Raw genomic sequence first — 13,387 nt, 5'->3', positions numbered from 1 at the left:
TCTGTGCTTTAAATTATATACATTAGTGCCTAAACAATGCTAAATGGAGCAATTGACTTACATATGGTTATTAACGATCAGTTTATAACTTATAATGTTGAACATTTTAAAAACATATAGGTGTGCTCAAAACATTTAAAAAGGCCACAAAGTAAGTTGCTATTATAGTTTATTATTAATTAATGGATTTCAAGTATCTATCACTTTGAGTATCTAGGAAGGTAATTGCCATGTAAGAGTTATACACTCGCACATACGCATGCATACATACGTGCGCACACACACACACACACACACACGTACACACACATAATTAGCAATGAAAAATTTGGGTTTTAACTGAGGCAAGTAGAGCAAGAGGATATATAAGGAGTTTTTCTAATAATTTATTAGAATTATTGATGTTAACTCGTATGTTTCTCTTGGTAAGGAATAGATGAAAAATTCTGTTGTTTAATACAGTCTGAATCAGGATGAGATGAGAGAGAAACCCAGTGCTCTTTATCTAAATTAATTTTATCTAAACAAATTTTATCTATCCTAAATGGAATTAGGATAAAAGTGATCAAAATAAATTTTAGTTTTAAGGTAGTCTTTACGAAAGAAGTTTGTGCTTAATAGTGTTCATTTGGAACCTTTTCAACCAACGAAGTCTTTGTAATTAACATACTTTTGGTTTCAATCAATTCTTACGGCAACAGAAATAAAAGATTGGAAACAAAGTAAGTTTTGGGTTGCAGTGAGCATTTCCAAGGTTTGATCTAAGAAATTATTACAGAAAAATGAAAGAAAACAGATAATTCATAGGTGTAAATGTTCTTTTTTTCTTACCAGATTAATTACATATTATTCTTTCTTGTAGCATATGTTAGATTCAAAAATCGTCCTTTATATATGATCTTTATGAAGTATATATTTTTCTGAAAATAAAATAATGCCTGCCATCAGCTAGCTCTAGTGTAATATCCTGGATTTCTGGGCATTTAATCAATCCTTAATGTTCCATAAAAAGGGTATTTCTCAGTTTAAAATGCTGTCTTTTTTCTTTAGTCTGTGTCATTTCACTGGCCACCAAAAACTTTGTCTGTCAAAGAACAGGTCACTTTTAAATTCTATGTAATCTATTCACAAAGTAGGATTAAACGATATCCTGTCAACTCCATTTGAAGCCCTAATTTTAACCAGACATCTTTTAAAGTTAATTAATATTAATATTGCTATTCAATGTCTTTCAATTTTTTTAATTCCAAATGATACAGACAGGAACTTTCATTTTAAAGGCAGTGGAAAATTGTACGACTTTTCTCATAATATTAACTAAGTTGTTTTATGTATATGGTATTTTTTTTTGCTTTAGCAATACTAAGATTTATCAACATTTTATCAAACAGCAGCATCTCTATCTACACCACTCATAATGAACTACAAATCAGCATATTAGATAAAAATTTACACTTAATAAGTATCTACTATATGTTAAGCAAAATACTAATTATTATCTCATTTTCTGCTAACAGATGATACTCTGAATCAGATGCTATTTATTCTATTTATAAACAAAGATTCAGGAAGACTGGAAGCTCTTCATTCATAATACTCTATTCATAGGATGAATTTATAAATGTCATGAAAAGAAAAGAGCCTCTGAAGAAGTTATACAGGCCCATATTTCCTTAAAGGAATTATTTAGATTAATATTTATGAATGGTAGAAATTAAAACTGTAAAGATACATTATTTCAGCATTTAATTTCCTGTTGATTCTGGAAGGAATGATGTAGTCATCTATCATGAGCCAAATCCTTTAAGAGGACATTTTTCAAACCCACAAAAAGGGAAAATGGGTGGTTACCTTTTATAGGTTTCCAAAGATGAAGTTCTCAGGCACCTAAACAACTAAAATATATCTGAAGAAATGTCAATTTGAATTGAGTGTATTTTGCCTATTATTATTTGGAGAAGGGAAGAGAAAGTAATTTTCTGGGAAGAAAGAATCGTCATTCTGAAAGAAACTAACAGACAATCTGTCTCAAAAAATTCACTTGCAATTTTAGTCTTGACGTGTGATCTCAAAAACAGTTTAACAGTGATATGAAAACTTGATTAGGCAGCTATTTTATATTTACGGAACTTTACTTGCGCATTTCAAAAGGGGCATTTCGAGAGTGGCAGATGCAATGTTATATAAACACTGAAAGACAAGTGATCATTTAATCTATAAAGAGATCCATTTAAATGGAAAAAAGTCCAGAAATAAACTTGTGTATTAAAATGTTATACAATCTACTAAGATCTATATTATTTTAATGCTCTGAATTTTTAAAAAATGTTTAAACTGTCAGATTTTTTTAAATAATCATGTGAAGAACTGGTTTACCAATAAAGCACTCACTCTCCCAAGCCGCCGGCACCATTAAATATCTTAATCTTTTAAAAGATATAGAGTATTCCTGAGCTCTAAGTAATTTAAAGAACCCAAATTATAAAATTATTTTCCTTCTTATATTCTTTATTTTATTGAGTATGTTCATAAAAGTAGAATTAACATTGCAATAACAAATGATTAAATATTTTTTAGTGACTTAACTTTTCTATTTTACTTATTTAGGCTAAGCAAGCCTTTTTTTCCAAAAATAATTTACCTAGATACTTGAAAACTACTAAGAATCAAAGTCAACATGTCTGACAAAATATTCTTATTCACTTTGCTTTAATAATTTAATGTCGGTTGAATCCTGAACTGTGAAAGCCGCAAGGAAGAAAAAAGAAATGCTAAAATACCTTCTGGGGATACAACTCCATCTAGAAACAGCCATTTCCCAGAAGAAATCTCTTAGGAGAATTGAATCATTCCTGAATCCTTGTAGTATATCAGCTTTAGGTTTAAATGAATAAGATTGTGGGAAGAAAAGACTCTCAAAATCCATTAGATCAAATGCCAATTTAGACTAAAAATAACTATTTCAGAGGAATAGTTTCCTTTTTCCCATTCTTATACCTCTTAGCATCTAACAGATATTTTTGCTCATAGTAGGTATTCAATAAATGTTGATAAATACAAAATTTATTTAATGAATGAATGGTAAGATTTTATCATCTTCTAAAGACTGATACCTGAAATTTTAATTCTAGACACCAGAACACTTTAAAATGTTAAACAATTCTAAATAAAGCAGATTTTAGTATTAAGATTAAGCCCTCTACTATGTGGTGTTTGTTTGTTTCTTATTTGTTTATATTTTTCATATTTTAGCAAAGATGACCCTTTGATGCTTCCATAAAATCTAACATTAAGATGAATCAATTATGCAAATGTTAAAAAATGGAACAAATCCAACTGTAGGCTATGTACCAACAGGAAGAGAAGCAGGATGGCAACTTTCTACTTGAAAGCTTAGCAGTGAGCAGTTCAACTCATCATTAAACTAGAAAAAATTAAAAACATCCATTACACATAAAGGCTTTTGAAATCTCAAAACAACAACAAAACCCCCCAAACCGGCCAGGCACAGTGGCTCACGCCTGTAATCCCAAAACTTTGGGAGGCTGAGTTGGGCAGATCACCTGAGGTCAGGAGTTCAAGACCAACCTGGCCAACATGGTGAAACCCCGTTTCTACTAAAAATACAAAAATTAGCCAGGCATGGTAGCACATCCCTATAATCCCAGCTACTCGGGAGACTGAGGCAGGAGAATCGTTTGAACCTGGGAGGAAGAGGTTGCAGTGAGCCAAGATCATGCCATTATACTCCAGTATGGGTGACAAGAGTAAAACTCAGTCAAAAAAAAAAAAAAAAAAAAAAAAAAAAACCCAAACCAACAACTTTCTCCTTAAATGTAGTATTCAGCAGTGATTAACAGAGAATAATGTCTTACACTATTCAAATTAAGTAAAAAGCCAGTAAAGTCACATCAAGACAACAAAGGTCATATTCGATATTATCAGGCAATAAAAGGGTATATGAAGCATTGTGCTTCTTGCAGCTCTAAACAGTGCACATCTTCCTATCTGAATTTCTAACTTTTGTAAAACCTAAATAAAGTGTTAAGCCATCTGTTTCAGGGCCCTGAAGGGATGACAATACTTGCATGGAAAGGCTGCCCTGAGCTGGATCCACTGCTTGCGTGGAGAAGATAAATACTATTACCAAGCAATAACATATGATTGATTACACCATATGAGCTAGCACAGACTCTCATTATTATAGCACACTTAATGCAAATGAAAAAAATATATTGTTTTCAAGTTTCTACATCAATTTCTATCATGATGCACAATGCCAACTTTGATTTATATTCCCTCCTTTAAAAACTATTGATGCAATAAGATTAAATGTCTGCAACCCATTTTAAAATTAGCAACAAAATAATAGCTACACAAACAAAACTAGACAGATTCATGTTCTCCATGTTCAGCCAAAATGGGCATTTGCATCTTTTGAGGGTTTTTTTTATTATTACATTTAGAGTTTATTAGCTTCCTAGCAATATTGAAAAGTCCATGTCTTTTTTCTTTTATAGAAACTAGGGGCCAGGCGCGGTGGCTCACGCTTGTAATCCCAGCACTTTGGGAGGCCAAGGCGGGCGGATCACGAGGTCAGGAGATCGAGACCACGGTGAAACCCCGTCTCTACTAAAGATACAAAAAAATTGGCTGGGCGTGCTGGCGGGCGCCTGTGGCCCCAGCTGCTCGGAGAGGCTGAGGCTGAGGCAGGAGAATGGTGTGAACCCGGGAGGCGGAGCTTGCAGTGAGCTGAGATTGCGCCACTGCACTCCAGCCTGGGCGACAGAGCGAGACTCCATCTCAAAAAAAAGAAAAAAAAAGAAAGAAACTAGGGAAAGTTATAATTCATCCATTATAAATTCCTATAAACAAGCATGTAAATGAAAAGTGTGCAAGAAAAGTGTAAAAGTCATTTTCTGAGGCATATTTCAGAATAAGGTAGATGAATGAGAATAAGAAGGTGGGTGAATGGAATAATTTGAAAGTAAGAGTGTTGATTTTGGATATACCAGCCAATAATGGCTTTTGTTTATTTTTTTATAGGTTAAAATACAGAAAACATTTGCTCATTATCTGAGTTTTAACCTTGTTCAGATAAAAGTACTAACCAGTGTAATGTAAATGGTATGGGTTGTGAACATTGTATTTTTTAGAGGCTACGCAGTGTGATTTCCTCAAAAGAAATTATACCTCTGCTGGAGGACAAGAAAGTAGGGCTGTGGGTAAGAAAGAGATAACGGTTTCAGTGATGGTGATGGTGAGGTTTTATTAGACAATTCACAGTAGTAAACCTAAGTTTGAAGGATGAGAAAATAATTGAGGTCTCCTCAATCATCTTCTAGACTTCTAACATGTATTGAGTTATTTACCAGTGAGATTGCTTTGTTTATATGGATGTTTTATTTTGCAAAATAGTGGCCCAAATTATGGAACATCCATTTAATGACAATATTTTCATTTCTAATATTTTATGAAATAAAATTTAATAAGTTTAAAAACATGAATCATGCTTATGAAAAATACAATAAAACATAAATTTTTATTATTCTTTCCATACTATTTATTACCAATGAAATACATGCTAGTCTATTCAGGCTACACCTATACAATATGAAGATGCCATTTCTTCCAAAGTACAAATTGAGTCTTAAACAGTGGGTAAATGACCATGTTGTTCTCAGAAGCTGTACTTCAGTTTATACTTTTAAGTTCAGGCATACTTGTAGAAGCTAAATTGGATATTAAGAAAACAATTAATTAAGGGGTTCCTTCTGCAATCTTATCAACCAATAGAGGAGAATGGCCATTTCAATTTAGTGATTGTAAGCATTAATTCGTCCAGATTAATCCATTTCTCTAAGGAGGTAAGAAGTCACTTTATTTTTCTAGTAAGGTTGATTGACATGAATAGGTAAAATGACTCTCACTGGTTTTGCATGGGGAAATCTGTGTAGTCTATCCCCTGTCCAAAATAGGATGTGAAATAAAAACAAAAAATTAGAAAATCTTTATTTTGAAAAATGTAATCTAGAAAATAATACAAAAAAGCTAGTGACATAAATAGCTCCCATCAGATTATAACTGAGGCAGTAGAAATTTCAAAAATATAAACCATAAAGATAATTATCAAAAAATATTTATTTATTACCAATTAAATACATGCTAGTCTATTCAGGCTACATCTATATAATATGAAGAGGCCATTTCTCCCAAAGTACAAATTGAGCCTTAAACAGTGGGTGATCATGTTGTTCTCATGGTCAAAAACAAAATTCTAAGTGAAAATGTATCAAAAAGCATGTATCAAAAAACAAAATCCTAAGGGAAAAGAACAAAGCTGGAGACATCACACTACCTGACTTCAAACTATACTACAGTGCTACGCTAACCAAAACAGCATGATACTGGTACAAAAACAGACACATAGATGAATGCAGCAGAACAGATTGCCCAGATATAAGGCTGCATACCTGCAACTATCTGATCTTTAACAAAGCTGACAACAATAAGCAATGGGGAAAGGACGCTTTCCTTTAATAATAAATGGTTGCTGGGATAACTGGCAAGCCATATGCAGAAGATTGAAACTTGACCATTTTATTATACCATATACAAAAATTAACACAAGATAGATTAAAACCTTAAATGTAAAACCCATAAGTATAAAAACCCTGGAAGACAACCTAGACATAGAAGTGGGCAAATATTTCATGACAAAGATGACAAAAGCAATCGCAACAAAAGCAAAAATTGACAAACGGAATCAAATTAAACTAATGAGCTTATGCACAGCAAAAGAAACTTTCATCAGAGTGAACAACCTACAGAATGGGAGAAAAATTTTGCAAACTATGCATCTTACAAAGGTGTATTATCCTTAAGTTCTACAAGAAACTTAAGCAAATTTAAAGCAAAACCAAACAACCCCATTTAAAAGTGGGCAAAAGACACCAACAGACACTTTTCAAAATAATACATCATGTGGTCTAAAATTCTCTTTTTTGTTTGTGTCTCTGCCTGGCTTTGGTATCAGGACGATGCTGGCTTCATAAAATGTGTTAGGGAGGATTCCCTCTTTTTCTATCGATTGGAATAGTTTCAGAAGGAATGGTACCAGTTCCTCCTTGTACCTCTGGTAGAATTCAGCTGTGAATACATCAGGTCCTGGACTCTTTTTGGTTGGTAAGCTATTGATTATTGCCACAATTTCAGAACCTGTTATTGGTCTATTCAGAGATTCGACTTCTTCCTGATTTAGTCTTGGGAGGGTGTATTTGTCGAGGAATTTATCCATCTCTTCTAGATTTTCTAGTTTATTTGCATAGAGGTGTTTGTAGTATTCTCTGATGGTAGAGTGTATTTCTGTGGGATCGGTGGTGATATCCCCTTTTTCATTTTTTATTGCATCTATTTGATTCTTTTCTCTTTTCTTCTTTATTAGTCTTGTTAGCGGTCTATCAATTTTGTTGATCTTCTCAAAAAACCAGCTCCTGGATTCATTAATTTTTGAAGGGTTTTTTGTGTCTCTATTCCCTTCAGTTCTGCTCTGATTTTAGTTATTTCTAGCCTTCTGCTAGCTTTTGAATGTGTTTGCTCTTGCTTTTCTAGTTCTTTTAATTGTGATGTTAGGGTGTCAATTTTGGATCTTTCCTGCTTTCTCTTGTGGACATTCAGTGCTATAAATTTCCCTCTACACACTGCTTTGAATGTGTCCCAGAGATTCTGGTATGTTGTGTCTTTGTTCTCGTTGGTTTCAAAGAACATCTTTATTTCTGCCTTCATTTCATTATGTACCCAATAGTCATTCAGGGGCAGGTTGTTCAGTTTCCATGTAGTTGAGCGGTTTTGAGTGAGTTTTTTAATCCTGAGTTCTAGTTTGATTGCACTGTGGTCTGAGAGACAGTTTGTTATAATTTCTGTTCTTTTACATTTGCTGAGGAGAGCTTTACTTCCAACTGTGTGGTCAATTTTGGAATAGGTGTGGTGTGGTGCTGAAAGAAATGTATATTCTGTTGATTTGGGGTGGAGAGTTCTGTAGATGTCTATTAGGTCCACTTTGTTTAGAGCTGAGTTCAATTCCTGGATATCCTTGTTAACTTTCTGTCTCGATGATCTGTCTAATGTTGACAGTGGGGTGTTAAAATCTCCCATTATTATTGTGTGGGAGTTTAAGTCCCTTTGTAGGTCACTCAGGACTTGCTTTATGAATCTGGGTGCTCCTGTGTTGGGTGCATATATATTTAGGATAGTTAGCTCTTCTTGTTGAATTGATCCCTTTACCATTATGTAATGGCCTTCTTTGTCTCTTTTGATCTTTGTTGGTTTAAAGTCTATTTTATCAGAGACTAGGATTGCAACCCCTGCCTTTTTTTGTTTTCCATTTGCTTGATAGATCTTCCTCCATCCCTTTATTTTGAGTCTATGTGTGTCTCTGCACGTGAGATGGGTTTCCTGAATACAGCACACTGATGGGTCCTGACTGCTTATCCCGTTTGCCAGTCTGTGTCTTTTAATTGGAGCATTTAGCCCATTTACATTTAACGTTAATATTGTTATGTGTGAATCTGATCCTGTCATTATGATGTTAGTTGGTTATTTTGCTCATTAATTGATGCACATTGATGCAAAAATCCTCAATAAAATACTGGCAAACCAAATCCAGCAGCACATCAAAAAGCTCATACACCATGATCAAGTGGGCTTCATTCCTGGGATGCAAGGCTGGTTCAATATATGCAAATCAATAAATGTAATCCAGCATATAAACAGAACCAAAGACAAAAACCACATGATTATCTCAATAGATGCAGAAAAGGCCTTTGATAAAATTCAACAACCCTTCATGCTAAAAAGTCTCAATAAATTAGGTATTGATGGGACGTATCTCAAAATAATAAGAGCTATATACGACAAACCCACAGCCAATATCATACTGAATGGGCAAAAACTGGAAGCATTCCCTCTGAAAATTGGCACAAGACAGGGATGCCCTCTCTCACCGCTCCTATTCAACATAGTGCTGGAAGTTCTGGCCAGAGCAATCAGGCAGGAGAAGGAAATAAAGGGTATTCAATTAGGAAAAGAGGAAGTCAAACTGTCCCTGTTTGCAGATGACATGATTGTATATCTAGAAAATCCCATTGTCTCAGCCCAAAATCTCCTTAAGCTGATTAGCAACTTCAGCAAAGTCTCAGGATACAAAATCAATGTACAAAAATCACAAGCATTCTTGTACACCAATCACAGAAAAACAGAGAGCCAAATCATGAGTGAACTCCCATTCACAATTGCTTCAAAGAGAATAAAATACCTAGGAATCCAACTTACAAGGGATGTGAAGGACCTCTTCAAGGAGAACTACAAACCACTGCTCAATGAAATAAAAGAGGATACAAACAAATGGAAGAACATTCCATGCTCATGGGTTGGAAGAATCAATATCGTGAAAATGGCCATACTGCCCAAAGTAATTTATAGATTCAATGCCATCCCCATCAAGCTACCAATGACTTTCTTCACAGAATTGGAAAAAACTACTTTAAAGTTCATATGGAACCAAAAAAGAGCCCGCATCACCAAGTCAATCCTAAGCCAAAAGAACAAAGCTGGAGGCATCACGCTACCTGACTTCAAACTATACTACAAGGCTACAGTAACCAAAACAGCATGGTACTGGTACCAAAACAGAGATATAGATCAATGGAACAGAACAGAGCCCTCAGAAATGATGCCGCATATCTACAACTATCTGATCTTTGACAAACCTGACAAAAACAAGAAATGGGGAAAGGATTCCCTATTTAATAAATGGTGCTGGGAAAACTGGCTAGCCATATGGAGAAAGCTGAAACTGGATCCCTTCCTTACACCTTATACAAAAATTAATTCAAGATAGATTAAAGACTTAAATGTTAGACCTAAAACCATTAAAATCCTACAAGAAAACCTAGGCAATACCATTCAGGACATAGGCATGGGCAAGGACTTCATGTCTAAAACACCAAAAGCAATGGCAACAAAAGCCAAAATTGACAAATGGGATCTCATTAAACTAAAGAGTTTCTGCACAGCAAAAGAAACTACCATCAGAGTGAACAGGCAACCTACAGAATGGGAGAAAATTTTTGCAACCTACTCATCTGACAAAGGGCTAATATCCAGAATCTACAATGAACTCAAACAAATTTACAAGAAAAAACAAACAACCCCATCAAAAGGTGGGCAAAGGACATGAACAGACACTTCTCAAAAGAAGACATTTACGCAGCCAAAAAACACATGAAGAAATGCTCATCATCACTGGCCATCAGAGAAATGCAAATCAAAACCACAGTGAGATACCATCTCACACCAGTTAGAATGGCCATCACTAAAAAAACAGGAAACAACAGGTGCTGGAGAGGATGTGGAGAAATAGGAACACTTTTACACTGTTGGTGGGACTGTAAACTAGTTCAACCATTGTGGAAGTCAATGTGGTGATTCCTCAGGGATCTAGAACTAGAAATACCATTTGACCCAGCCATCCCATTACTGGGTATATACCCAAAGGACTATAAATCATGCTGCTATAAAGACACATGCACACGTATGTTTATTGCGGCACTATTCACAATAGCAAAGAGTTGGAACCAACCCAAATGTCCAACAACGATAGACTGGATTAAGAAAATGTGGCACATATACACCATGGAATACTATGCAGCCATAAAAAATGATGAGTTCGTGTTCTTTGTAGGGACATGGATGAAACTGGAAACCATCATTCTCAGCAAACTATCACAAGGACAAAAAACCAAACACTGCATGTTCTCACTCATAGGTGGGAATTGAACAATGAGAACTCATGGACACAGGAAGGGGAACATCACATTCCAGGGACTGTTGTGGGGTGGGGGGAGGGGGGGAGGGACAGCATTAGGAGATATACCTAATGCTAAATGACGAGTTAATGGGTACAGGAAAACAACATGGCACATGGATACATATGTAACAAACCTGCACATTGTGCACATGTACCCTAAAACCTAAAGTATAATAAAAAATAAATAAATAAATAAATAAAATAAAAATAATACATCATGTGATTAATAATCATATGAAAGAAAGCTCAACATTGCTGATCATTAGAGAAATCCAAATCAAAACTACTATGAGATATCATCTCACACCAGTCATAATGGCTATTATTAAAAAGTCGAAAAATAACAGATTCTGGCATGGTTGTGAAGAAAAAGGAATGTTTATATATTGTTGGTGGTGGGAGTGTAAATTAGTTCAACCATTGTGGAAAACAGTTTGGTGATTTCCTCAGAGACCTAAAAGCAGAACTACCATTTCACCCAGCAATCCCATTACTGGGTATATACCCAAATGAATATAAATTGTTCTATCATAAAGACACACGCATGCCTATGTCCATTGCATCACTATTCACAGTAGGAATGACATGGAATCAACATAAATACCCATCAACAGTAGACTGGATAAAGGAAATGTGGTACATATACATTGTGGAATACTGTGCAATCACAAAAAAAGAATGATATGTCCTTTGCAGAAATATGAATGGAGCTGGAAGCCATTTTCCTCAGCAAACTAATGCAGAAACAGAAAACCAAATACCTCACGTTCTCACTTATAAGTGGGAGCTAAATGATGAAAACATGTAGACACAAAGAGGGGAACAACACACTTGGGGGTCTACTGAAGGGAAGAGAGTAAGAAGAAGAAAAGGAACAGGAAAAATAACTAATGAGCACTAGGCTTAATGCCTAGGTGACAAAATAATCTGTACAATAAACCCCCACGACACGAGTTTACCTACACACAAACTTGCTCATGTACCCCTGAACTTAAAAGCTAAAAACAAAACAAAAACAAACAAGACAAAACCAACCGAAGTTTTACACTGAAAAAGATTAAGTTTTAAATCCCATTATCATCACTAATTGTTGTGTAATATTTGCTGAATTGTTTAATTTCTTTGAAACTTAGTTTCCTTGGAGAAAAATTGAAATGAAAATATTTAATTTGAAAAGTTATGAAGGTTTGTTAAGTTCCTTTTCCTTTGTCTTTCCCTCTATCCCAACGTTTAGCCATTCCACATGAAAAATTAAGACATACTAGAAACTTAGAAGGTATCAGAACTTTATTGAAAAGCAGACCTCCACATACGTATTGCCTGAGGAAATCTCAGAAGAACCTATCTTATTCTGACATGAGAAATACAGCTAAAATTCATAGAAACCTAAAGTTTGGCAGACCAAAAACAGACTTGTAAGGTGTTTTCAGTGTCTTTACTCTGAAATAAAAAGGATCATTCCATCAATGAGGTGTAGTGTAGGAGAAACAACTTGAAACTGGGAATTATTTTCACTTTTCTGTGTAAAAAGAGGAAAATAATTTATTCTCTATGGACCTCGTTCCCTCAGTACTTCAGGGAATATGGTTTAGTATTCCATGAAATAATATATAAGCGAATGATCTCTGAATTTTAACGTGATATGATCATTATTGCAGTACCATTCTTGAGTGTCATTTGTCAAGCACTGTGTTAAGAGCACCTGATAATACCTCATTTAACTTTTATTATGAACATGCAAAGTAATCGTTATTATACTTGTCCAAATGAATAAACTGAGGCACAGGAAGCTGATATCCATGTTAAGACAGCTACCAAGTTTTATAGCCAGGATCAAACCTATCTTGCTGACTATAAAACCAGGATTCTTGTCCAAAAATACTATTTTGTCCCTAAAACAAATCTTACTATTCTAGAATTCTGTATTTAGTATAATGAATAAATAAATATTACATTATTATTATTCATAAATAATAGGTATGACCAAGTACTACATCTTGTTGAGGAAAAATCTATGTGATCACATTACTTGTCCATGACTGATCTGCTCATTGTTCCTTCCATTTCTGACTGCAGGTGCTAATGGAACAACTTATTTCACAGGGCTTTTAGGTTGTAATAGATTTTTAATCTTAAGTATTATCTTTGCAAAAATCAAAAGACTTTCACAAGAATTTGACAGGTCTAAAGATTTGAAAACAGTTGTACTTCCTTATGAAAAGGGAAAAATCTGTTCTCTGTTTATTCATATTCATATGCTGAACTTTTTAATACTCATGTAAGGAGGGTGGACATAACAGTTCTAGAAACAACATTAAGATATAAATGGAACACAAGCACTCCACTGGGAGGAGTTTACTTTGCTTTCAAAGTAGGACTGTACATTTTATAAAGATGATCTCCTTGAGCAGGCAGTATGAGCCAACAGAAAGAGCTAAAAGAGACTCAGTGAGAAAGACTTTCTCCATTTATTTTATTAATATAAAACCCTTTATCATTTTTAAAAACTCTTCCTTCTAT

The 13,387-nt window shown here is 34.5% G+C and overlaps 1 protein-coding gene across 2 annotated transcripts in view; it reads right to left on the bottom strand.

Annotated features, from left to right (window-relative positions):
• The window catches only part of GRID2 (glutamate ionotropic receptor delta type subunit 2), a 1,459,902-nt gene that overhangs the window by 543,324 nt on the left and 903,191 nt on the right, over positions 1-13,387 (bottom strand). The gene's annotated exons all lie outside the window — the stretch shown is intronic.

Source organism: Nomascus leucogenys, chromosome 9, assembly GCF_006542625.1.
Source record: "Nomascus leucogenys isolate Asia chromosome 9, Asia_NLE_v1, whole genome shotgun sequence".
Classification (NCBI taxonomy): domain Eukaryota; kingdom Metazoa; phylum Chordata; class Mammalia; order Primates; family Hylobatidae; genus Nomascus; species Nomascus leucogenys.
The sequence above is the reverse complement of the archived record's forward strand: the minus strand, read 5'-3'. Positions and strand labels throughout refer to the sequence as shown.